Below are 24,417 nucleotides of genomic sequence, written 5' to 3' on the forward strand. Positions count from 1 at the left end.
TTTATCAGATGCTTCATTTTACCATTCAAAACATTTTATCATTTCTGGATTTCATTCACTTGATTGTTTTTTGCTCCCTGAAAAAAAAAAAAAAAAAAAAAAAGGGTGAAATTGTGAAGAGGTTTTATTCGTATTAAATGATGTTCCTTTATGTGTCATATAAATGTAATGTTTTTTGTATCATAGTCAAGGTGTTTTTCTGTGCAGCTGGAAACGATGTACAAACTAATGAACCAAGATGTGTCTACTGCAGTAAGTTCCCAGGGTTGCTGAACTTCCCAGACAGTTATTTGGGAACTGGCTGTTTTTCCCGTGGCCTTCCCTGCATGGAGACAGAGTGTTTAGTTTTCACATCCCATAGACATTACAGTGAATGAGCATACAAGGTTTCGTATGTTTTCCTTTGTTTCTTTTCTTTGGTCTTAGAAGATCGAGTCTCCGCCTCGGTAGTAAAGAGAGATGAATAAAGTAACTATGCAACTCTGAGTTCCTCAGAGCGGATCCTAATTTGTGCCTAATGCAGTGGATTTCTTGCTCTCCGTCTGCAGACGTATTAAAGATTGTTTTTGCTCCCTAACTTTTGTCTGGATCTCAGTCTCTGAATTGTGCACTTCACACGGTTCTGATCTGGAGCCTCAGATGCGGTCCAGATCTCAGAGCTGCAGGTTTTATCGGCATAGAAACACAGACAGATGTCAGTTATAGATGTTGTGTGCAGCCTGTGAATGTCTGGCAGGACCAGCAGATATAAAGTGGGGCCAGGGGCCCCCTGAAGCCCCCTGTTCCGGCGCCTATGGCTGAAATGTTTTACAGTGCAGTGACTGAAGCCTTCATCTCTTCCTGCTCAGCAACTATTTTCAGACAGTTGACAGAAGACAGTAAATCTCCCCAGAGATGGAAACACTGAATGAAAGCAGAACATCTGGTTCTTTATTTCCTCATCCAGTCAGAGGGAGAATTATTGTTAGAATAGTGAGCAAAGGAGCTGAGCTTCATTTCAGCCCGGATCATTTTACTGGAGCTGCTGTCAGTTCTTAGAAAACTGCTGATATTAACGATTAATAACAGCTTGAATTATTTGAAACCAGATGAATTCAAGCTAAAGAGAATCACAGGATGTCTGTAGTTTTGTCTTATAAACCTTCCTGATTCATATTTGGTCATATTTCTCTCACAGCAGAAACAAAGTGTACATTAATATGAACAGATTCTCCTCTGTGGAGAAACTAGAACCAGAATCTGAATCTTCACCTCATAAAATGGATCCTCATGTTGATTAAAGACAGACATTAAAAGTTAAACCTCATATCTGATAGATGGATGTTTCTCTTCTGAAGTGGAACTAATCATGTTCATGTTTAATGCATATCTAATTGTTCTGAATGTTTATTACAGTGATCATAAATAAACAGTGCCCTCTTGTGGTAGAAAAGAAAAAAACAACTGAGAATTACCATATCACGCAAAATCCACTTTTTAACCCTTAAATACATTTTCTCTGTTCTTGAGTGTATAGGGTTTTAAAAAGTGTAAATATCTTTCTATTCATCAGTCTTCTCTATTCCACACTTTGCTTCTAGTTTATTGCATCCCTGCATTCACTGCTGATCTGCTGAACAGGTCATGACTTCACCATTTGCCAAGTCAGATTGTTTGGTTCTGGGTGAATTAATCCACAGGATTCCTCACATCACCGGCTTACATTAGACTTTTATCAGTAAAGTTCCTACATTAGTGAGCAAAGTTCCCTTGTTTGACTGAAACACTAAACGACGTTTGATTTTCTGGCAGACAGATTGAGGGTCAGTTCCTTTTCTCTACAAAATCCAGAAACACAGCAAAGTGCTAAGCTAGTGCTAAAATGACAGCAAAGCTAATTTTAGACATGAATGTCATGTTGATAATGACATCCTGGACTTTGCTTTGATAGCACTGAGCCTTCTGATCCTGTTAGCCATGTGCTAGTTGTTAGCTTTAGCTGTTAGCTGTCTCCCTGAGGATTTAACTATTGTGGAGAATATAAGTTTGGTTAGCATAACTTTAGAGACAGTCAACCTTTGTGCATATGAAATATTAGATGTGGCATGAACATTTTGAGTAGATTCTAAGTTAGGTAAACTTAGATAAAGATCCAAACTAAAGCAACTGCTGACTCTCTGAACTCATAAATTACTAAGGAGGGTCTTCAGACAGGGGAGTATCCAGGCACAGAGAGTCTGTCTCTTATCAGGAGGAGTAAAATTCTTTGGTGTTTGTTTAAGACTTCAGTAAACACTAAAACTTTTAAGAAAAGTCTTCTACCAGTATAATCAAATGTATTAAGATAGTTCCCTTAAGCATTAACAGCATGTTCTGAATTAGTTAGTCTTTAACCGTACTATTTGCATGCATTTTATATTACTGAAATACAATAGAATTAGGAAAGTATTTTACTTCTAAAATATTTCAGGTATTTCAAAAAAGCTTTTCTAAAAGTAGACAACCCGGCAGTTTTTTTAGATCCAAACTCATAGTTATTATTTGGCATTACATTTTTGTGCCAGTTTGTTTAAAATAGAAATCAGTTTACGTCTAGCTGCAGGTCATAAATTTTGGTTTGGAATGTAAAAAGGAGGAGGCTGGTACAAGACGACTAGTGGAGAATGACCTTTGTTCTCTCCATATATTTGCTTTTGGGGTTTTAGCAGGTCTGAAGCTAAAAACCTTTTAGCAGGTTTAGCAGAACCTTTAGCAGAAGGTAATAAAATTAACATTAAACAGCCCTACCAGGGGAGGACACATCTTCTAATGCATATATTTAAATGAAGGGAATACACACCTTTACAAAAAGGTCTGTTTTACAGCAGAAGATCGAATTGCTTTGTGTCCGAGTGAGCAATTCCCAAAAATGCATTTTTGTCTTTCCTTTTCAACTCGTTGCAGGTAATTCTATGTTTTGTCATGTGTTGGACTTCTCGATAATCTGGGTGTAATGCTGATATAACATTCTGTATGCATTGAATTCTGGATAAAACTATAGATGCATCTGAAGTCTGATGTTGAATGGTTGTTTCTTTATTATTTCCCCTGCACATGCGGAGTCCCTGGATCTGGGAAATAGAGGAAGATTAGCGAGCAAAGTGAAGTTATTCCTCTAAGTTTTAACACTATACTGCATGTTTTGGATTTAATGACTTGGTTTGTTTTTGCTTTGGAAAAAACAAATAATCCAAATGCATTCAGTGACATTTAAGATTCATGTTAGCTAACTCATTAATTATGTCGAGGCTTTATGATTAAGAGAAAGTTGATCTAAACACCCAGGAACAGGTAAAGAGGAGTCTGTGGAGCTGCAGGAGCCCAAAGTTCAGACCAAACCATTGCAGTTCTACTTTATATTGAGCATAAGTGAAGGATTAAAAAGCATCATGGATCCACTTTACATCTCTTTCTAGAGATGGTCATGCTCAGCATCATGGGCTCTGAGAACTGAGAATTTATAGTGAATAAATCCTCCTTTCCTTTCACTGCTCAGCTCTCACTCTCAGTGAATCAGAACTTTGTTTTGATTGGTTCTCTGGCGGCTTGGCTTTGTTGTAACATAACCACTATGTTTTGTTTTCTCAGTGACTATATTAAATGTCAAAAATTCCAAGCTGTCAAGTGGAACAGTTGGGGATTTCATTATTACATAAAAAATGTCGAAGTTCCACTGTTAAACTGATGTTGGGTAAATCATGTTTGGGGCCAGGTGTGTGGGAATTGGTGATAAAAAGGGGGCGTGTGCGCCGAAAGACGCGGCGCAATCAGTAAGAAAGACGCTCATGTGTCGATCTGTGCAGCGGGAGTTTTAGCCTTATTGACTGTTTAAACCAAAGAAAAGTAACGAAAAAGATAAAACATCGATTAAGGTTCGTCCCAGCGCCGCAGATCGCGCCCGAAAGCCTGGACCGGAGCCTGGACCGGAGTTTGCACCTCGGAAACGCCGCCCGGTGCAGAAGGAGACGCCAGGAAGCCACCAGGGGGAAAAGGGACGCTCCCTGTGAGATCTGGACTTTATTATCTTTGGGGGGTTTGGGTGGTACCACTCTTCTTTTTCTCATCTTTTTTTTTTTTTTTTTTTTTTGACGTTTTGGATTTTTCTTTCGGGATTGAAGACGGGGATTAATACGGAGCGACGCTTCCAGGACGTTGTTCGATTTGGAGTTTATGGGACTCTTTTATGGACAAAAATGTAAAAAAGGAACAGGACTATCTGGACTTTCTATTTTTTAAGTGGGATTGATGGATCAGCCCGAACAAGGCGAATCAGACCCTTGATTATTTTGGTGGGTTTTGGATAATGATTTAGGTTTATTAAATATTAAAATTTCGGGTTTCATAATAAATCATTTCTGGTAAAAACCTAATAATTTTGTATTGAGTGGTTGAACATTAACCCGGTAACACTTATACCCTATTTACCTGAGACAAGATCCCCCTTGTGTGTTTTTTTGTGAGTTCTGCTTTAATCAAGCCGAATATTAACTAAGAGGATCTGAAGCAACCAATCCAAGTCGAGGCTTTTGACTTTTTGGACGTCGATCTTCACTGAGGACATGGTTTGGTTTCTGGGTTCGGTTCTGTTTCTGTTGTGGTTCAGTTCAATAGTTTGTTTTGTGTCAGATAAAAATTAAAAGTTTGATTCAAATATAACAGAAGTAAGAAAGCCTGCTAACACAACAAATGCATAAAATTAGGCAAATATCAAAATGATTATAGAGACTCAATGCAAAATGATTTATCAAAACAAAACATTTGGATTCGTCTCATTAAGATGAAATATGAGGCTATTTGTGGTGTTAATGTTATGCATGTTTAAAAACTACAAATGGCCGCCTGCGATGACATCATAAAAGGGAGCGTCAGGCTCAGGCAGGCAGGTGATGCTGATTGTGTGATGAGGCCCATGCATGATGTTTGGAGGATCGGAGAATAAAAAGCGTTATCGATGACACAGTTGGACTCATGCACTCTTTCTTTAAATAACACGACATGGTGTCAGGAGTGCTGTAAGTCATCGTGATGCTGTAACTCTATCCGGCTGGCGGAGACATGGCTGACGACAATGTACAGAGAGTCGCTTCTGCTGGTCCAGGTGCAACGTTCAGTATCCAGCCGCCAGAGTCTTTCGACTTCACCAAGCCGCAGGAGTGGGCCAAGTGGATCCGAAGATTCGAACGGTTTCGTCTGGCAAGTAACTTGAACTCCAGTTCTGAAGAGAATCAAGTTAACACGCTTATTTATTGCATGGCAGACGATGTTCTGCGGGGACTAGCGTTACCAGATGGGCAAAGAACACGTATCAAGGAGTTCGTGATGGCTTCCAAGCTTTCTTTGTTGTCAAGAAAAATGTCATTTATGAGCGAGCCAGGTTCAACATGCGCAAGCAAGAGGAGCATGAAACCGTGGATGCATTTGTTACTTCACTGTATGCGCTAGCAGAGCATTGTAGCTATGGAGCGCTACACGATGAACTGATTCGTGACAGACTGGTGGTGGGACTGCAAGATAAAAGGTTATCTGAAAGATTGCAACTCGACCCAGATTTGACACTAGAAAAGGCCATTTTTTCAGCAAGACAAAGTGAAGAGGTGAAGCGGCAGCAATCCTGTCTGCGTAGTGATACCAGAACAGACACAGGAAATGGAAAATCTGTTGACAGGGTGTACAAAAGCAGTGTTAAGCATGCCAAGGCTAAATACCAACCTAAGTTGCACACAACTACAAATAACAAAAGGGGAATTTCTCATTGTTATAAGTGTGGCGGCTCTCCATCTCATCCCAAACGTGACTGTCCAGCAAATGGGGGAAAATGTCATTTATGTGGGAAAAAAGGACACTTCAAGAGGGTGTGCAGAACACTCAACACTGTACATGCAGTGAGGAAGAGGATGATTTTTTGTTTTTAGGCAGCATTTCAAATGGAGATGAACCTTGGAGGGTGGATGTTGAAATAAATAACAGAAACATCTCATTCAAGATTGACACTGGTGCTGATGTTACGGTTCTGCCATACTCCATGTACAAAGACATCTACAGAGACAAGATTCCCCCTTTACTGAAAAAAGCCACCAGGCAGCTGCTGGGACCAGGGAGGAATGCTCTAGATATTGTGGGGGTTGCTGAGATGGTGATGAAAAAGGGAGAGAAGAGGTACAGGAAAGTGTGTACATTATGAGACACCTGCAAACTGCACTTTTGGGTAGACCTGCCATTCAGAAGCTGGAGCTTCTAGCTAGATTAAATGAGATAACTGCTGAAACATTAAAAACTACCTATCCAAAGCTATGCAGTGGTTTGGGAGAGGTGAGACAGCCTTATGTTATCAAACTGAAACCAGGGGCTCAACCATTTTCACTAAAGACACCAGAAGGATTCCACTTCCTTTGATGGACAAAGTTAAACAAGAACTGTCCCGTATGGAAAGTTTGGGTGTGATCAGCAGAATTGAGGAGCCAACTGAATGGTGTTCAGGAATGGTGGTTGTTCCCAAAAAGACAGGTGCTGTACGCATATGTGTTGACCTCACAAAGTTGAACGAGTCTGTTTGCAGAGAGAAGTACATTCTTCCTTCTGTAGATGAAACACTCGTAAGCTAGCAGGAGCAAATATTTTCAGTAAATTAGATGCTAATATGGGGTTCTGGCAGATTCCTTTAACTGAAGATACTGCAAAATATACAACTTTCATTACACCTTTTGGTCGTTATTATTTAAACGGCTACCCTTTGGTATAGCTTCTGCCCCTGAGCATTTCCAGAACAGAATGGTAACAGAGGTTACAGAGGGACTAGATGGTGTGGTTTGCCATATGGATGATGTGTTAGTGTGGGGGAGAACACAGGAAGAGCATGATGTTCGTCTGCATACTGTTCTTGGAAAAATTCAAGAAGCTGGTATTACACTGAACATTGATAAATGTGATCTTTCAAAGCAGAGTGTAAAATTTTTGGGCCACATTATCTCTGTTAATGGAGTTAGTCCTGATCCAAGTAAAACACAAGCTGTGAGAAAGATGAAAGAGCCACAAAATGTGAGTGAGCTAAGAAGCTTCCTTGGAATGGTTAACCAGCTGGGGAAGTTTATTCCACAGTTAGCAGAACGAGACAAGCCTCTGAGGGATCTTTTATGGAAGAAAAACTGTTGGATGTGGGGAGTTGATCAGGCCAAAGCATTTAAAGAACTGAAAGAGATGCTTTCATCCCCCCCAGTGCTATGCATGTACGATACTAACCGGGAATGTAAAGTTTCAGCAGATGCGTCTGCGTATGGTCTGGGGAGCGTACTGCTGCAAAAATGGGGTCAGGAATGGAGACCAGTTGCATACGTGTCGCGATCTCTAACACAGACTGAGCAGAGATACGCACAGGTGGAAAAAGAAGCTTTGAGTCTTACTTGGGCTTGTGAAAGGTTCAGTAATTATCTCATTGGCAAACATTTCCAAATGGAGACTGATCATAAACCACTTCTGAGTCTGTTGAGCTGTCAGATGTTAGATGCTCTTCCGCCACGTATTCAGCGTTTCAGAATGCGTCTCATGAGATATTCCTATTCCATCTCGTATGTGCCAGGGAAACATCTGTGGACAGCTGACACATTGTCACGTGCCCCTATGTCAGAAAAACTTAACGGCAACTGAAACAAAGTTGGTTGAAGACTCAGATATTTTTGTGGATAGTGTGATGCAAAACCTGCCTACAAGTCCTGGTTATCTGGAAGAACTGAGACAGGAGTTGAAAAGGGACAGCATATGTGCACGTGTGATGCAGTTGTGTGAGGAAGGATGGCCTACACACTACAACAGTGAACCAGCACTCAGACTGTATTGGGCTGAAAAGGCATTTCTTACAGTGAATAATGGTCTTTTGTTAAAAGGAGAAAGACTGGTCATTCCTTCAACTATGAGAAATGATGTGCTCATGAAATTACATGAAGGACATCAGGGAGTAGTGAAATGTCGAGAACGAGCACAGCAGTCGGTGTGGTGGCCTGGACTGAGCCAGCAGATAAAAGAACTGGTTCTAAAATGCCACACCTGCAACAGAGAGAAGGAAAATCATACGGAGCCACTGATGCCATCACAGTATCCAGACAGACCATGGAAAAAACTCGGGGCTGATCTGTTTACTTTGAAAGGACAAAATTATATTTTGGTTGTGGATTATGCATCAAGATTTGTGGAAATTGCACAACTGAGTCCCACAGGATCAGCAGATGTGATTCCTCATTTGAAATCTGTGTTTGCACGTCATGGCATTCCAGAAGAAATGATCACGGACAATGGTCCTCAGTTTTCCTGTGCTGCTTTTGCTACATTTGCAAAGTCATATGGGTTTCACCATATTACAAGTAGCCCTAAATATCCACAAAGTAATGGAGAAGCTGAACGAGCTGTGAAAATAATAAAGAACTTGTTGAAGAAAGCAGCTGATCCATACCTCGCCTTACTCGCCTACAGAGCAACACCACTTTGGAATGGGTACAGTCCAGCAGAGCTTCTTATGGGAAGAAGACTTCGGACGACGGTGCCAATACTTCCATCTTTGTTAAGGCCGGCTCTTCCAAACTGTAAGATTGTTGCTCAAAAAGAAAAGGAGAGAAGGATAAAAGATGCAGAGAGATATGATTCCCGCCACAGAGCAAGAGTTCTCAGCAAACTTACTCCAGGACAAGGTGTGTGTGGATTAAAGATCAAGGTACGAGTGGAACAGTGGTTACCAGTCATTCTACTCCACGCTCATACATTGTGGAAGGACCTCAGGGGTCGATTAGGCGAAATCATCGTCATCTGGTTGGCATGGAGCCTTCGACGGAGCCAGAAGTACCGGAAGGTGATGTTGCTGCAGAACAAGTACAACCGAGTTCTGAAGAACCTCCACAGCAGAGCCTTCCTGAACTTTCACCTACTCCTAGAACCAGGTTTGGGAGACGGGTTGTGAAACCAGATAGACTGAATTTGTAGAAAAAGAAAATATGCTAGAAGTTGAGAATGATTAAATATGTATTTCTATTTATATTTTTTTTCCTAGCTCTAGATAGGAACAGACCTTCCAGCCACAGAGGCAGAATAATCCTCTAAGGTCTGTTGAATCAATGGTAGTCCACCCATTGATTCTAGAGAGGGGAGATGTGGTGTTAATGTTATGCATGTTTAAAAACTACAAATGGCCGCCTGCGATGACATCATAAAAGGGAGCGTCAGGCTCAGGCAGGCAGGTGATGCTGATTGTGTGATGAGGCCTATGCATGATGTTTGGAGGATCGGAGAATAAAAAGCGTTATCGATGACACAGTTGGACTCATGCACTCTTTTCTTTAAATAGCAGACCATTGGGTCTGTTATTTCTTCTCGATAATCTGGGTGTAATGCTGATATAACATTCTGTATGCATTGAATTCTCTGGATAAAACTATAGATGCATCTGAAGTCTGATGTTGAATGGTTGTTTCTTTATTATTTCCCCTGCACATGCGGAGTCCCTGGATCTGGGAAATAGAGGAAGATTAGCGAGCAAAGTGAAGTTATTCCTCTAAGTTTTAACACTATACTGCATGTTTTGGATTAATGACTTGGTTTGTTTTTGCTTTGGAAAAAAAAAATAATCCAAATGCATTCAGTGACATTTAAGATTCATGTTAGCTAACTCATTAATTATGTCGAGGCTTTATGATTAAGAGAAAGTTGATCTAAACACCCAGGAACAGGTAAAGAAGAGTCTGTGGAGCTGCAGGAGCCCAAAGTTCAGACCAAACCATTGCAGTTCTACTTTATATTGAGCATAAGTGAAGGATTAAAAAGCATCATGGATCCACTTTACATCTCTTTCTAGAGATGGTCATGCTCAGCATCATGGGCTCTGAGAACTGAGAATTTATAGTGAATAAATCCTCCTTTCCTTTCACTGCTCAGCTCTCACTCTCAGTGAATCAGAACTTTGTTTTGATTGGTTCTCTGGCGGCTTGGCTTTGTTGTAACATAACCACTATGTTTTGTTTTCTCAGTGACTATATTAAATGTTAAAAATTCCAAGCTGTCAAGTGGAACAGTTGGGGATTTCATTATTACATAAAAAATGTCAAAGTTCCACTGTTAAAAAACTGATGTTGGGTAAATCATGTTTGGGGCCAGATGTGTGGGAATTAGTGACAAAAAGGGGGCGTGTGCGCCGACGGACGCGGCGCAATCAGTAAGAAAGACGCTCATGTGAAGCGGGAGTTTTAGCCTTATTGTCTGTTTAAACCAAAGAAAAGTAACGAAAAAGATAAAACATCGATTAAGGTTCGTCCCAGCGCCGCAGATCGCGCCCGAAAGCCTGGACCGGAGCCTGGACCGGAGTTTGCACCTCGGAAACGCCGCCCGGTGCAGAAGGAGACGCCAGGAAGCCACCAGGGGGAAAAGGGACGCTCCCGGTGAGATCTGGACTTTATTATCTTTGGGGGGTTTGGGTGGTACCACTCTTCTTTTTCTCATCTTTTTTTTTTTTTTTTTTTTGACGTTTTGGATTTTTCTTTCGGGATTGAAGACGGGGATTAATACGGAGCGACGCTTCCAGGACGTTGTTCGATTTGGAGTTTATGGGACTCTTTTATGGACAAAAATGTAAAAAAGGAACAGGACTATCTGGACTTTCTATTTTTTAAGTGGGATTGATGGATCAGCCCGAACAAGGCGAATCAGACCCTTGATTATTTTGGTGGGTTTTGGATAATGATTTAGGTTTATTAAATATTCAAATTTCGGGTTTCATAATAAATCATTTCTGGTAAAAACCTAATAATTTGTATTGAGTGTTTGAACATTAACCCGGTAACACTTATACCCTATTTACCTGAGACAAGACCCCCCTTGTGTGTTTTTTGTGAGTTCTGCTTTAATCAAGCCGAATATTAACTAAGAGGATCTGAAGCAACCAATCCAAGTCGAGGCTTTTGACTTTTTGGACATCGATCTTCACTGAGGACATGGTTTGGTTTCTGGGTTCGGTTCTGTTTCTGTTGTGGTTCAGTTCAATAGTTTGTTTTGTGTCAGATAAAAATTAAAAGTTTGATTCAAATATAACAGAAGTAAGAAAGCCTGCTAACACAACAGATGCATAAAATTAGACAAATATCAAAATGATTATAGAGACTCAATGCAAAATGATTTATCAAAACAGAACATTTGGATTCATCTCATTAAGATGAAATATGAGGCTATTAACCATAAATTAGAGACCCTTTCATCAACCAGCATCACTAAGTGGCAGAAACAATTAATATAGTTTAACTTGAAGAAAAATATCAATTCAATTCAAACAATCTGTGTTTTGAAGTTTGAGAGAAATCAGCAGATCTGACTGGTTTGATCTTTTCTCCATCCAGGCCTCCAGGCAGAAACGTTTCAATAAACCTTTAATAAAAACTACTTCATATTGTCAGGAAGAATAAACTGTAAATCCACTAAATATCAAATTAAATACAAATCAAATAGAGGAAAACCATCAAAAACATCATTCATAACAATTTTATTTTTCATTAAAAATCATCCACCAACAAGTACATTAAATCAAAAACAACATAAATTAAATGCATATTAAAAAAAGTCCTGGAAATATTTCCAACCCAAAAAACAAACCATAAAATGTTCCTGATCTACAGTTTAGATCTGTTGTTTGTTGTTGATGATGGATCAGGTTGTAATTAATAAAACATCATTTCATCCTGAAATGTTAAAAAATCCAGACAAGATAATCAACTTATGGAAAAATCTTTTAATAAATCATCTTTACATTTAAATATCCTCTGAGCTGCTCAGCAGATCCGTCCTGTTGGTCCATAAAGATGTAAAGTTATTGTAGCTGCTTTTTTTTCAACACTACAGAAAATACTGAAAATATGTAGTTTGAGCCCATATTTTATTTAAATGAAGTTTTTCTAATCTCCAATATTTCATTCTGTTACAAAATGATTAATCCAGTAAAGTTAAAATAACAATGACAATGAAAATAATGAAATAAACGACACTAAAATGTAAAAAGGGGCAAAATAATAAAAGTTTTTCAGAAAAATGATTGGCTGAGTGCTTTGCATTCTGGGAGTTTATTTTGTTTTCTTTTTCTTTATTTTAACACTAATCAGATTCAGATAAACTTTATTAGTCAAACAGGAGATTTTATTTTGGTTTCTGTTGACCATATAACATCTCCCTGGTGTAGCATTTGCCTTCATTCTCCATCATGTTGATGTTTTTGATCAGATCAGTAACTTGTGATCGATTCTTTATTTGTTGGTTATTGAACACATGGTATCTTCCTCCACACTCTCTGATCAGATTCTTACAGGCATCATCACAATCATCTTCAATGTATTGTTCAATGGAGATCTCATCACATTCCAGTGTATCTCCTCTGGTAAACAGGACGATGGTAAACTTCTTATAATTTTCTCCCAAAACTTTCTCAGTCAGTTTCAGTGTCTCAGTGTCTTCTACAGAGAATCTGCCGATCGGTAAAACCAGCAGGAAGACATGAGGACCTGGATGCACCAGACTGATACATTCCCTTATCTCTTCATTAACCTGACTCAAGGACAAGTTGGTGTCAAACAGACCAGGAGTGTCAACAACATCAACATGGCGACCGTCTATCACACATTCAGCTTTCTCACAGCTTCTAGTAACTGACTGTGGAGAAACTCCAGATTTAAACAGTTTTCTTCCCAGGATGGTGTTTCCTGATGAACTCTTCCCACTGCCAGTTTTCCCAATCAGAACGATCCGGAGACGCTCTGGATTACCTGGGAAATTACAGAATAAATAATAACTATGAGATGAAAGATGATAAATTCACAGATCACTTTAACCCAGAGTTCATTTTATAAAGTGTTGTAATTGTGTATTTATGAATTCATGTTATGTTTCTAATGTTATATTAAGTGTGTATAACTGGGTTTGTAGTAAATGATGTGTTATGATGTGAATCCCAGGAACAATGTTATGGCAACATGTAATATGGATCCTAATAATCAAACAGCTGAATCTCTTCCTGCAGTGCATCAGGTTCTCCTGCTCATCACCTCATTATGTAACTCAGGTTCTGGACCAGAGATTGATCTAAAGCTGCAGGTCAGCGGTTCTCCAGGACTCGTACTACCCACCTTGGCTCAGGTCCATTCACACCAGTCCTGTTCTTAGAGGAACTCCAGTTGGTTTCTCTACAAAGTTTGTTTGTGGATGTGAGAATGCACATTGAACTCTAATGTGGACCAAAAACAGCAAACTGTCTACCAACCTGTCTGTTGCTGCAGTTTCTCCTCCATTTGGCCCCAAAATAATGTTTTAGTCGTATAAGATGAATCATTTTTCTCCAGCGTCTCCATCAGTTCTGGGATCTGCCGTCTGTCTCTGATGTCCAGAACTAAATATCTTCCTCCACAGATCTGGAGGAGATCCTGGATGTGTCTGTTCTCCTTTATAAAGTTCCCCACAGCTGGATGTTTAGGGTCTGACTCCACAGTGAAGAGGATGGTGGTGAAGTCATTGACTCTGGAGCTGAATGTGTCCTGGATGGTGTGTAACTCTCCCTTGTCTTCATCAGTGAGGGGACCCACAGGCAGGACCAGGATGAAGGCGTGGACACCCTCAGGATCACAGAGGGAGACACCTGAAGGATTCCTCCATCACTTCCTGCTGAGCTTTTCCATCCAAGGCAGGCAGCTGCACCAGAGAAACCCCACGTCCAAACACCTCTCCCTGCTTCCTGAGCCTCTCTGGAGGAAGATCTGGCTGACCTAGGATGACCTTGGCTGCTGCCGTCTTCAGTGGATCATTTGGACCAAACAGAACCAGGTTCAGTCTCTGGTTCTGGTTCGGTCTCTGCTCTCCTCTAGATTTGGGTTTAACTGCAACAAAACAGATAAAAATTATTACAAATCAATACAATCATTGAAACAGTTTGATGTGTAAGTTTTCTATACTGAACTTTAAGTAAATTTGTCTGAATCTTTTCAGATTAAAAACAAAAGAAGTTTAAACTGGAGATTCTCAGAGCAAAATATTTTAAATTGATAATTTGGCAGATTTTTAATGTTTCTGATTTTAATCTGGTGGATTTAAGAACTGGATCAGAGCCTGAATTTGAACCAGTTATTTTTAAATGTTGGACAGAAAATGGACCAGACATTTCTTTATCTTTAATTGAAATTATTTCAACATATAAAAATAAATTCCTGGAATTAAATAATTTACAATGGATTCTGGGAATTGATTTCTTGTCCAGATATGAAAAATCTATGTTAGTTTTTTTTTTAATCAATGAACATAGAGCTATATAATTAGATTGAGTCCTCTTCTTACCAGCAGCAGGTTTGGATCCTGGTTGTTTCTGAGTCTGATCATCTGACGGTAAAGTCGTTGCTGCTGCTACAAACTCCTCATATTTCACATGGTTTTCATTATTTTCTTTCATAATTTGATCAAATTGACTCAGCAGCTGCTCACGTTCAGTTTCCTCCATCTTTAAATGTCTGTTTTACATTTTCTGATCAAATCCTCCAGAGGAGAACCGATCATAGAACCTTTCTGACTGGACTTCAGGATCAGAACCAATGAGTGATCAAATGATTGATCACTGAAGCCTTGAAGGATTCTGCAGAGTTGATCTTTCTCATATTCAGTGAAACCTTCAGGCTGAATAACCAACAGGAAGACATGAGGTCCAGGATCAGAGACTTCAGCACACTTTCTAATGAACTGTTGCTGTTTTTCTGCTGTGGGGAACAAAACCTCTGGACTGTTGATCACAGATATTTGTTTGTTTTTCAGTTTAGTAGAAATCTTCTTCAAGGTGTTTGGTGTTCTGGTGAATCCATCCCATCCCAGTATGAATTTCCCCACTGAACTCCTGTCAAACCAGTTTCCTCCCAGTAGAAGCACTCTGAGCTCAGACACTGGAAACAAAATACAACTATTAAAACAGTTGAAAACATTCAGATCATAGAGATAGAAAACTTTTTATGTATTGATCCAGTAATATTTATGATCTTTGATCCAAAAGTTTATATAAATTCAAACTTCAGGCTTTTAGAAAAAAGAGAGAATTTGATCCAAATAAAAAGTTGAGATGTTTGTTTCATCAGATTCTGGTTCAATAATTCTGCATCTTCTCAACAAAGACATGAATTATTATTGTGGGATTTCAGGACTTTAATATGAATCATGTTGATTTTATTCCTATCAGTAAATCAGTCAGTAGTTAAACTCACTGGAAGGAGGAATCAGTTCCAGGCTGTTGCTGCGTTTCACAGGCTGCAGATCTGAAAGGACAAAAAGTGAAGAAATAAAATCAGTTCTAAAATTCTCCAGAGAAACCAAGAACTGAACTCCTGATCTGGATCAGAACCAGTTTCAATAACTGATCCAAACCCAAAGTGGAGAGAAATAAAGTAAAAGCAGGAAACATTGATGTGAAAACAAGACAGAATGAAACGTTTGTTTCTGATCAAACTGTCATGGAGATCAATTCATTTCTCCGACCAGAGGAGGACCGGTCCAAAGGTCCGGTTCTGAAGCCAGAATGAAGCTGAACAAGTTAATGAAGGTCAGAGACAATAATTCATGTCTCTGATCATTTAAAACACAAAGTAACAAAAATCCTTCAAAAACTGAATATTTTATGACAATATGGAAACTTTACAATATTTTCATTCATGGAGAAAATAAAAACATGAAACAAAAATGTTTCTGTATGAAAGATAAACAATAATCAATATTTAGATTTAATCAATAAACAATAATCAATATTTAGATTTAATCAAAGGATTCAAGAGGTTTAACTAAACTCACCAGGTTCTGCAGCAGCCATGATGTCTCTGGGTCTAACTGGGCCAGAACCAGAACCAGAATCAGAACCTGAACCTGGATCAGAACCAGAACCAGAACCAGAACCAGATCCTGGATCAGAACCAGAACCAGAACCTGGACCAGAACCTCAGGTTGCTGTAACATATCAGAGGTAAAATCAGTTTAAAGTTTAAAGTTTGTACAGTTTGACTCTCAGAAACATTGTTTATCTTCACTGAGGCTGAAATTAATGCATTTCTGTAAAAACATCAATAATTATTCATAACTTTCTCAATAATCAATAGAAAATCATTTTGCTATCAAAACGTTTCTCATGTTTTTATCTTTGGTGATGAGCTGCAGGTTGGAGGACTTTAACTAGGCCGATCCAAAATATCAGTATTATTATCAGTCAGCAGAAACATTAAAATATAATTTAACTGAATCCTAAATCTGCCAGAGAAAAACTGTAAATTATAGTAATTAAAAATAGAAATGTTCACAGTCTGGATGGAAATAATGTTTTATAGACGATTATAATGATGGATTTATTTCTGTTGGATCAGATTTGATCAGATTTATTGTGTCTTCAGTCTGACTGGAACATTTACAACGACACAGAGACCAGTTTAGTTTCCACTGAGTGACTGGGAGCAGAAATCCAGTCCAACCAGTTGTTCCACAGCGTTCTGCTGGGAGGAACCAGTTGCCTCAGAAAGACTGAATGTTCAGAGATGAAGATTAAATGTCAGTTGGCTCAGAAAGCAGATCAACAGGAAGTTTAAGGAAGAGAAAAACAAGCAGAGCTTCAAGTTCATGAGAAACTAAAAAAAGCTTCAAATCATCTGAGAACAAAATAAATGGAGAAAATCAGTTTGACCTGATCAGATTCTGGATGAATCCAGTTCAGGTGACATTCAGGTAAAACAGCATCATCAGGTAAAAACTAGAGTTTGATCAAATCACTGCTACTGGCTCTTTTCCTAAAGCTTCTCTGGGAATAAAACTCCAAGCTCTGGTTAGGAATCCATAAAACCGCCTGAAAGGAAGAAAACTATCTTCCACATAATCAGCATTCAAACCCAGAAAGACAAAAATTTCATCAACATCCAAATTTAAACCAGAAAATCGACAAAGAAAAGAATAAATCAGTAAAAAAGCAACAGAGCTGAAAACGTCTGTGTTGTTTTTCTAGAGCTGCGAATATCAGAGTGACTCTCATAACTAGAAACTATTTTCATAAAGGCCGTGACCTTTGACATGACAATTTACCTAAAATACACAGAAATAAAATGAGGTCATCATTTCAACAGCTTCTTGTTCACAGGAACCGTTTACATTTTAAGAAACATTTTTTCTGACTCACCTGTTGATGTTTGACTTTGACCTCAGGAATAAAGTTACAAACTCATCTGGACTATGAAATGATCTTGAAACATAAGCGCAGCTGAATAAATCCTCCTCCTGCAGCAGCTTGTTGTCTCTGAGTCTCTGCTGCTCTGCTGAAGTTGGACTGCAGGATGTTCCAGTGAAATTCCTGCACTGGGTGCTGCTGCCATGTTCTTCCTCATTCCTGCAGAAAACGCTGAGAAAAGCTGCAGGCCTCAAACTGAAAGGCTCACATGTGACACATGGGAAGCTTTGCATTAAAACTCCAGTTTATTCAACTCTTAAAGGTTTAATTAAATGAATAAAAAGTTTATTTTTCATAAACTCATATTGGGTTCAGTGTTAATAAATGTTGCATTTATTGAACTTAAGGAGTAAAAGACAGTAGAAGCAACTAAATGTGTCTCAGTCAGCAGGGGGTCGTGGGCCGTTGATCACCTCTGTTATTCGCTTTGAATGTCAGGAACTTGTTCAATTGAAGTGACAGTTCAGTCAGTGGGTTCAGTGGGTTAACCCCAACCCTGACCCTGACCCTGACCCCAACCCTGACCCTGACCCCAACCCTGACCCTGACCCTAACCCTGACCTCTAACCCTAATCCTACCCCAGGATGTTTCTGGGTTTCTACATCAGACCTTCACTGCTGTCTGGATGACTGTTTGATATTAAATGTTTTGGTCGTAGAGATTTGGTGGGAAATAATCAGAAAATATGTTGAAAGCTGTCAGTGGAACATGCAGAGCATCTAGATGGAGGAATGAACTTTATTCCATTTCTGAAAAATGTGAAGAAACTCCTGCAGCATCACGAATACAGAGATGTATGATATTAAAACACATGAAGGTTTTATCATCATTACATCATCAGTGTGAAGCATCACAGACACGGTAAAACGTTCTGAGTCAGGATCCAAACTCAGTTCATCTTTAGCTGACAGAAAAAACTCCAAGTAAACTCCAGGACTCACAGACTCACTACGAACAAGAAGCTCTGACACAATAGATCTGATTTTATCCCAAATGTTAATAGTAAAGAGGGTTAGATAATAAAAAACTATCTTTAATAATTATTTTCTGTTTTAATTAAAGGAAAATCTCAAGGTTCACACAGAGCTGCAGCTGCGGAGCTCAGATACTGAAATAAAATCCAGAATACGAACAATATGCCGAGGATAGATGTGACAAGAATCACGACTGGTCAAATATTTGGAACATTAAAGATGATAATACTAAGATAGTATCAAATATCCTCCATCACTGCCAGCTTACAGCAGCAGGACAACATAATGGTTCCAGAGGATCATCATCTGGATGCTGAGGCTCTGGAACCAAAAGGCAGAACAGATTTTATTGGCTGCATGTTGGATTGTCTGAGTGGGACAGAAAAGCAGCCGGATGCCGACAACATTCTGGCATTAAAACAAAATGAAAAACACCATGAATGAACTTTGATGTTCTTGTTATTTAACAGACAGAAACTGATTTCAACAGAGACTGAAAACCATCAATATCCATCAATATTTATAGCAACTGATTTGCTGATTGGCTGTTGGAAGAGAAAAAAACTGATTCATCAATTAATGTTCCACCTGATCCAAAACCATCTGCTGTAAAGCTTAGTGAGCCTTTGGTCCGGACCGTAAACAGACATGGACCCAATGGGGCCAGATGGACCCGATGCAGATATAAAGTGGGGCCAGGGGCCCCCTGAACCCCCCTGTTCCGGCGCCTGTGGCTGAAATGTTTTACAGTGCAGTGACTGAAGCCTTCATCTCTTCCTGCTCAGCAACTATTTTCAGACAGTTGACAGAAGACAGTAAAATCTCCCCAGAGATGGAAACACTGAATGAAAGCAGAACATCTGGTTCTTTATTTCCTCATCCAGTCAGAGGGAGAATTATTGTTAGAATAGTGAGCAAAGGAGCTGAGCTTCATTTCAGCCCGGATCATTTTACTGGAGCTGCTGTCAGTTCTTAGAAAACTGCTGATATTAACGATTAATAACAGCTTGAATTATTTGAAACCAGATGAATTCAAGCTAAAGAGAATCACAGGATGTCTGTAGTTTTGTCTTATAAACCTTCCTGATTCATATTTGGTCATATTTCTCTCACAGCAGAAACAAAGTGTACATTAATATGAACAGATTCTCCTCTGTGGAGAAACTAGAACCAGAATCTGAATCTTCACCTCATAAAATGGATCCTCATGTTGATTAAAGACAGACATTAAAAGTTAAACCTCATATCTGATAGATGGATGTTTCTCTTCTGAAGTGGAACTAATCTTGCATTAATCTTTAATGCATATCTAATTGTTCTGAATGTTTATTACAGTGATCATAAATAAACAGTGCCCTCTTGTGGTAGAAAAGAAAAAAACAACTGAGAATTACCATATCACGCAAAATCCACTTTTTAACCCTTAAATACATTTTCTCTGTACTTTGAGTGTATAGGGTTTTAAAAAGTGTAAATATCTTTCTATTCATCAGTCTTCTCTCTTCCACACTTTGTTTCTAGTTTATTGCATCCCTGCATTCACTGCTGATCTGCTGAACAAGGTCATGACTTCCACCATTTGCCAAGTCAGATTGTTTGGTTCTGGGTGAATTAATCCACAGGATTCCTCACATCACCGGCTTACATTAGACTTTTATCAGTAAAGTTCCTACATTAGTGAGCAAAGTTCCCTTGTTTGACTGAAACACTAAAGGACGTTTGATTTTCTGGCAGACAGATTGAGGGTCAGTTCCTTTTCTACAAAATCCAGAAACACAGCAAAGTGCTAAGCTAATGCTAAAATGACAGCAAAGCTAATTTTAGACATGAATGTCATGTTGATAATGACATCCTGGACTTTGCTTTGATAGCACTGAGCCTTCTGATCCTGTTAGCCATGTGCTAGTTGTTAGCTTAGCTGTTAGCTGTCTCCCTGAGGATTAACTATTGTGGAGAATATAAGTTTGGTTAGCATAACTTTAGAGACAGTCAACCTTTGTGCATATGAAATATTAGATGTGGCATGAACATTTTGAGTAGATTCTAAGTTAGGTAAACTTAGATAAAGATCCAAACTAAAGCAACTGCTGACTCTCTGAACTCATAAATTACTAAGGAGGGTCTTCAGACAGGGGAGTATCCAGGCACAGAGAGTCTGTCTCTTATCAGGAGGAGTAAAATTCTTTGGTGTTTGTTTAAGACTTCAGTAAACACTAAAACTTTTAAGAAAAGTCTTCTACCAGTATAATCAAATGTATTAAGATAGTTCCCTTAAGCATTAACAGCATGTTCTGAATTAGTTAGTCTTTAACCGTACTATTTGCATGCATTTTATATTACTGAAATACAATAGAATTAGGAAAGTATTTTACTTCTAAAATATTTCAGGTATTTCAAAAGAGCTTTTCTAAAAGTAGACAACCCGGCAGTTTTTTTAGATCCAAACTCATAGTTATTATTTGGCATTACATTTTTGTGCCAGTTTGTTTAAAATAGAAATCAGTTTACGTCTAGCTGCAGGTCATAAATTTTGGTTTGGAATGTAAAAAGGAGGAGGCTGGTACAAGACGACTAGTGGAGAATGACCTTTGTTCTCTCCATATATTTGCTTTTGGGGTTTTTAGCAGGTCTGAAGCTAAAAACCTTTTAGCAGGTTTAGCAGAACCTTTAGCAGAAGGTAATAAAATTAACATTAAACAGCCCTACCAGGGGAGGACACATCTTCTAATGCATATATTTAAATGAAGGGAATACACACCTTTACAAAAAGGTCTGTTTTACAGCAGAAGATCAAATTGCTTTGTGTCCGAGTGAGCAATTCCCAAAAATGCATTTTTGTCTTTCCTTTTCAACTCGTTGCAGGTAATTCTATGTTTTGTCATGTGTTGGACTTCTCGATAATCTGGGTGTAATGCTGATATAACATTCTGTATGCATTGAATTCTGGATAAAACTATAGATGCATCTGAAGTCTGATGTTGAATGGTGTTTCTTTATTATTTCCCTGCACATGCGGAGTCCCTGGATCTGGGAAATAGAGGAAGATTAGCGAGCAAAGTGAAGTTATTCCTCTAAGTTTTAACACTATACTGCATGTTTTGGATTTAATGACTTGGTTTGTTTTTGCTTTGGAAAAAAACAAATAATCCAAATGCATTCAGTGACATTTAAGATTCATGTTAGCTAACTCATTAATTATGTCGAGGCTTTATGATTAAGAGAAAGTTGATCTAAACACCCAGGAACAGGTAAAGAAGAGTCTGTGGAGCTGCAGGAGCCCAAAGTTCAGACCAAACCATTGCAGTTCTACTTTATATTGAGCATAAGTGAAGGATTAAAAAGCATCATGGATCCACTTTACATCTCTTTCTAGAGATGGTCATGCTCAGCATCATGGGCTCTGAGAACTGAGAATTTATAGTGAATAAATCCTCCTTTCCTTTCACTGCTCAGCTCTCACTCTCAGTGAATCAGAACTTTGTTTTGATTGGTTCTCTGGCGGCTTGGCTTTGTTGTAACATAACCACTATGTTTTGTTTTCTCAGTAACTATATTAAATGTTAAAAAATTCCAAGCTGTCAAGTGGAACAGTTGGGGATTTCATTATTACATAAAAAATGTCGAAGTTCCACTGTTAAACTGATGTTGGGTAAATCATGTTTGGGGCCAGGTGTGTGGGAATTAGTGATAAAAAGGGGGCGTGTCCGCCGGAAGACGCGGCGCAATCAGTAAGAAAGACGCTCATGTGTCGATCTGTGCAGCGGGAGTTTTAGCCTTATTGACTGTTTAAACAAAAGAAAAGTAACGAAAAAGGTAAAACATCGATTAAGGTTCGTCCCAGCGCCGCAGATCGCGCCCGAAAGCCTGGACCGGAGCCTGGACCGGAGTTTGCACCTCGGAAACGCCGCCCGGTGCAGAAGGAGACGCCAGGAAGCCACCAGGGGGAAAAGGGACGCTCCCGGTGAGATCTGGACTTTATTATCTTTGGGGGTTTGGGTGGTACCACTCTTCTTTTTCTCATCTTTTTTTTTTTTTTTTTTGACGTTTTGGATTTTTCTTTCGGGATTGAAGACGGGGATTAATACGGAGCGACGCTTCCAGGACGTTGTTCGATTTGGAGTTTATGGGACTCTTTTATGGACAAAAATGTAAAAAAGGAACAGGACTATCTGGACTTTCTATTTTTAAGTGGGATTGATGGATCAGCCCGAACAAGGCGAATCAGACCCTTGATTATTTTGGTGGGTTTGGATAATGATTTAGGTTTATTAAATATTAAAATTTCGGGTTTCATAATAAATCATTTCTGGTAAAAACCTAATAATTTTGTATTGAGTGTTTGAACATTAACCCGGTAACACTTATACCCTATTTACCTGAGACAAGACCCCCCTTGTGTGTTTTTTGTGAGTTCTGCTTTAATCAAGCCGAATATTAACTAAGAGGATCTGAAGCAACCAATCCAAGTCGAGGCTTTTGACTTTTTGGACATCGATCTTCACTGAGGACATGGTTTGGTTTCTGGGTTCGGTTCTGTTCTGTTGTGGTTCAGTTCAATAGTTTGTTTTGTGTCAGATAAAAATTAAAAGTTTGATTCAAATATAACAGAAGTAAGAAAGCCTGCTAACACAACAAATGCATAAAATTAGACAAATATCAAAATGATTATAGAGACTCAATGCAAAATGATTTATCAAAACAAAACATTTGGATTCGTCTCATTAAGATGAAATATGAGGCTATTAACCATAAATTAGAGACCCTTCATCAACCAGCATCACTAAGTGGCAGAAACAATTAATATAGTTAACTTGAAGAAAAATATCAATTCAGTTCAATCTGTGTTTTGAAGTTTGAGAGAAATCAGCAGATCTGACTGGTTTGATCTTTTCTCCATCCAGGCCTCCAGGCAGAAACGTTTCAATAAACCTTTAATAAAAACTACTTCATATGTCAGGAAGAATAAACTGTAAATCCACTAAATATCAAAATTAAATACAAATCAAATAGAGGAAAACAATCAAAAACATCATTCATAACAATTTTATTTTTCATTAAAAATCATCCACCAACAAGTACATTAAATCAAAAAACAAATAAATTAAATGCATATTAAAAAAAGTCCTGGAAATATTTCCAACCCAAACAAAACAAACCATAAAATGTTCCTGATCTACAGTTTAGATCTGTTGTTTGTTTTGATGATGGATCAGGTTGTAATTAATAAAACATCATTTCATCCTGAAATGTTAAAAAATCCAGACAAGATAATCAACTTATGGAAAAATCTTTTAATAAATCATCTTTACATGGCTTACAGGCTGAAGAACCAACAGGAACACATGAGGTCCAGGATGAGAGGCTGCAGCACATCCTCTAATAAACTCTGTAATGCTGTCGCTGTGGGGAACTGCAGATCTGGAGTGTGATAACAGATATTTTCCTGTTTCTCACTGATCCAGTGATTTTGATAAAGGAGTTTGGTTTCGTGGTGAAACTTTTCCCTCCCAGTATGAGGGTCCTAACTAGATTCTCTGGGACCAGTTGCCTCCCAGTAGGACAACCCTCAGTTCAGGTTCAGACACTGGAGCAAAGACGCAGAGAAAAAGACTAAATGAGAACATAATGAAAAATGAAACAACTTTATTATTAGTGGAAATCTAGCTAATAATCTTAATGTCTGATCAATGTAGTTTGTTTTGATGCAATTAAATGTATTTTATCTTTTCACTGGTGGAAAAGCTGAAAAGTTAAACGTCCCTCAGTTTCTGATTTTTTTCAACATATTCCTTTAAACAAAACATATTTGAATTTTGCTGAGTTTCAATTTCTTGAGGAAAATCATATTTTTTTCTATGTAAATCTTTATCCATTAGTATTACTATGTTAATTTAGAGCATGAAAAATTATTAAACATGACCACTTTGTTTTTCATTTTAGCAGTGATACTGTTATCACTGAATATTTTTTCTCATTCAAACTTAGTTTAGTTTAAACTCACAGGAAGGTGGTGTGACTGTGAATTATGGGCTAATGTGCTAATTTAAAAAGTTGGCACTTTTATTGCAACTTTGCACTAAACGTGTCATAATTTACCAAATGACACTTCATGAGAACAGACATTAACATTCATAAAGGCTCCTTCATAGAGTCATTTCAGTCTAATGCACGCTCCGTCAAATAAAGTGTTT

The 24,417-nt window shown here is 38.6% G+C and overlaps 1 pseudogene; it reads right to left on the reverse strand.

Moving 5' to 3' along the window:
• Nucleotides 1-11,652: 11,652 nt before the first annotated feature.
• Nucleotides 11,653-17,345, reverse strand: LOC129366049 (GTPase IMAP family member 8-like; annotated as a pseudogene).
• Between the last annotated feature and the right edge of the window lie 7,072 nt (nucleotides 17,346-24,417).

The sequence above is a fragment of the Poeciliopsis prolifica genome, unplaced genomic scaffold (assembly GCF_027474105.1).
Source record: "Poeciliopsis prolifica strain line A6 unplaced genomic scaffold, Auburn_PproV2 SCAFFOLD014, whole genome shotgun sequence".
NCBI classification, from domain to species: domain Eukaryota; kingdom Metazoa; phylum Chordata; class Actinopteri; order Cyprinodontiformes; family Poeciliidae; genus Poeciliopsis; species Poeciliopsis prolifica.